This window comes from Nannospalax galili, unplaced genomic scaffold (assembly GCF_000622305.1).
Source record: "Nannospalax galili isolate Female #2095 unplaced genomic scaffold, S.galili_v1.0 scaffold231, whole genome shotgun sequence".
In the NCBI taxonomy this organism is placed as follows: Eukaryota; Metazoa; Chordata; class Mammalia; order Rodentia; family Spalacidae; genus Nannospalax; species Nannospalax galili.
The window spans coordinates 1,485,049-1,488,140 of record NW_008330120.1 but is presented as its reverse complement, the minus strand read 5'-3'; the positions used below and the strand labels follow the sequence as shown (position 1 = coordinate 1,488,140).

The following is a 3,092-nucleotide window of genomic DNA, read 5'->3' as shown; positions in this document are numbered from 1 at the left end:
GTGCCCCCCCCCCCCCCCCGAGTCACACAGGGCCACAAGCTCGGGAGGGTTCACTTTGCCCTAGGCCCTGAAAATCGTGTGGTAAGTATGATGACCTTGTTGTCTTCTGCCTGGCCTGCAGGGGGTCATTGTCAGTGATAATGAGTGTCTATACCTACTCCCTAAGCCCTTGTCGCAAGGCACCATTTATCTGATGAATCTCACTGGATAAAGGTTAAAGGGCAGAGAGTGGGGGAAACAACAATATTACAGGTTGTAAAGGTACAAGACACCCAAAACTGATGAGTTGTGGCCTATTGGAGTTTCCCTGAGGCAGAACTCAGAAGGTCATGGGAAGACAGGACCACGACAAGGGAGTGAGTCTTTCTATGTGTGAGTCCCTGATTTTCGAGCCAAGAAGAAGGAAATTGGACTCTGACTCACTCTGTTCTTTTTTAGCCCCTTGGGACAGGTCAGGCTCAGCACACTCAAGCAGAGAGATGGAGGACTCTTGACCTCGGAGCGCAGTGCTACTTGGGTACAATGGTCCGCCCTGCAGTCTGCTCTGGGGACGCGGCTGACCACACTACTTTGCAGGTTTCTAAGCCCATGCTTGGAGAACCCTTCTTATAGGAGTTTTTCACTGTGCTCTGGTGCAGGAACAGCCACCAACCAAACTCCAACTGTGCTGCTGTGACCAAAGGACCTTGGTCCCAAGGTATTTTCTGAAGGGCTCACAAATAAAGTGAGAGAGCTCCTGGGACTATGCTAGTGCTGGGTGTGAGATCCACCTGGCCCCAGCCCCAGTCCTTGATGGAGGCTGAGTTCATCCTTGTGGCTGTCTCTCAAAGTCGACTCACTGGCCTGGCAGCACGGGACGCAGCCTGAAAGGTGTGTTTCCCCTTGACAGTACTGCAGGTGCCAGGAGGTCCTTTTGGGGATAGTGACTCATCTTCTGATCTGAGCCTGGAAGGGAGGAGGTACAGGGCAGGGCAGCCACCTTCTGACCTTGGAGGCCGTTGGATGCAACCACGTGTTGCATCAAGTAGCTGTTTTATGACCAGTTGTGTGTTTCTTCCACCCAGGCTCAGGGCAGAGTCAAGCAGGTGTATGGGAGCTGAGTATGTCCCCGGAAACTATTGTACAGTCCTTTCCCTGAGAAACTGGCTGTGAGCCCTGGGTCATTCTAGAGGTTACTAAGTCATTTCTGTTCTGGATGGTGCTTAAGAGCACAGAGCTTAATCCTCCTTTGATTCTGAACGGGAGGGGTTAGATACTATTGCCCCACCTTATATAGGAGGGCAGCTTGCAGTGTGGTCCGGGCTTAGCCGTGAAGCTCCTGGATGCAGATCTGAAACGGACACTTTTTGTAATTATTCTCTGAAGTCTCCTGGCAAACATAAGGCCACAGACACAAAAAGACTATTCATTTCTAAAAATAAGTTTGATTTTTGCCCCTCGTCCTTATAAAGAACAACACATGGATTTTTGAGTCAGGCCAAGGTCAACCCACCTTCCCAACCCAATGGGAGGACGCATACAACTTTGCTCAGCGTGGAGTGGCCTCAAAATCTCTTCTCTTCTTCTTTCTTCATGCAGTACTGTCAAGCTGCGGACATTTCCTATCATTTCACATTCCCAAGTGGGGCCACATCCTGGAGACAGCGTTTGTTTTGATGGCTGGTGACAGTGTTCCAGAGGCTGGTTCTGCAGGGCACCACGGCTTGCTCGTCAGCCCCAGGCCTCCTCTCCACCCCCTTGGTCAAGGGCCAGAGAAGCCTGGGTTAACTCAGACACCCAGGCAGAGAAGGCCTTTCTGATTGGGTGCCTCAGCTTTGTCATAGATACTGCCGCTGCCCAAAGAGCACCTTGTCTTCCATCCTGATGGCTGTAGACACATGCTTGCTGCAAAAGTAGTTCCCTGAGGTCAAGGCCATCCTTCTAGAACATGCTGTCTTCAGCCGGGCACCTAATATATATATAGCTGACACGTGAACCTGCCCTGCGGCCTTTCAAAGGGTGCTTCTTTATTTACCTAATATAATTCACTTCCCTTTCTGAAGTCAGGCCACCAGCACCTATCCGACAGCACCCAGCACATCCCAGACTTCAGCTCTGGGAGGTAGTTGAGACAAGGAGCTTGCATTCTGCTGAGGGAACATGTTGAAAAACTCAGGAAATAGGAAGTGCTTAAAAATGGAGACAGCTCCATTGGTAAAGCACTTGCTGGGAAAGCATGAGGGCCTGAGTTCAATTCCCAGAACCTGAGTTTAAAAAAAAATAATAATAACAATAATACTAGATATGGTGTCATACTTGTAATCTCAGTGCTGGACAGAGACAGGCAGAGTCCAGGGCTTGTTGGCTGGCCACCCTGGTCTACTTGGGGAGTTCCAGTCCAGTGAGAGACCCTGTCTCAAAAAACAAGGTGAGCGCACCTGGCCTCCACATGCACCTGCACACACACACACACACACACACACACACACACACGGGGAGAGCATGGATACACTAGGCAATGCACCCCCCCACACACACACATGAGAAAGAGAGAGGGGGGAGGCTCAAGAGAGAGACTCAGATACACTGAGCAATCCTAGAGACTGGTCTGGGACCATTCTCTTAGTTACCCTATGAGCTTGAACTGAATGATGAGACCACAGCCACCACCAGGTGTTCTAGGAGACTTCTCATGCAAAGGTAAGAGTGTGTCCAGGTCTTGGTCCGTGAGCATGTCTGGCATGTTTGATAAAGTGAAGGACACTTGTGGGGAGGTCTCAGGAGACTTGTCAGACCTCCAGGCTAAAAGGAAGGCTGCTGTCACCTCCCTCAGCCTCCTCCACACTTTCCCAGAGGGTTTTCCATCCCCGTCTCACATCAGCCGTGTAATGATTGACCTTCACCATTGGCTGTTACAAGTTTCAGGGGCATGATTGGGGGACCCAGTAGCTGATGTGGAAGAGGCAGTCCTGGCAGTCCACTGGTGGCTAGTCTGAATGCCATGGAGGGAAGGACTGTTGGCAGTGGATAAACGGTTCTGCTTTGAGAGGTATGGGGAAAGAGCAGGCATGGTTGTGCAGCAGAGGGGATGGAACAATGCCAGGAGCACCACA

The 3,092-nt window shown here is 51.0% G+C and overlaps 1 long non-coding RNA gene across 1 annotated transcript in view; it reads left to right on the top strand.

The window, feature by feature from the left end:
- Positions 1 to 2,281, top strand: part of LOC115071921 — a 4,302-nt gene extending 2,021 nt beyond the window's left edge. The window contains exons 3-4 of the long non-coding RNA XR_003850979.1: positions 639 to 870; positions 1,579 to 2,281. This is a non-coding gene — a long non-coding RNA (uncharacterized LOC115071921). The remainder of the gene's footprint in view (positions 1 to 638; positions 871 to 1,578) is intronic.
- Positions 2,282 to 3,092: the final 811 nt, after the last annotated feature.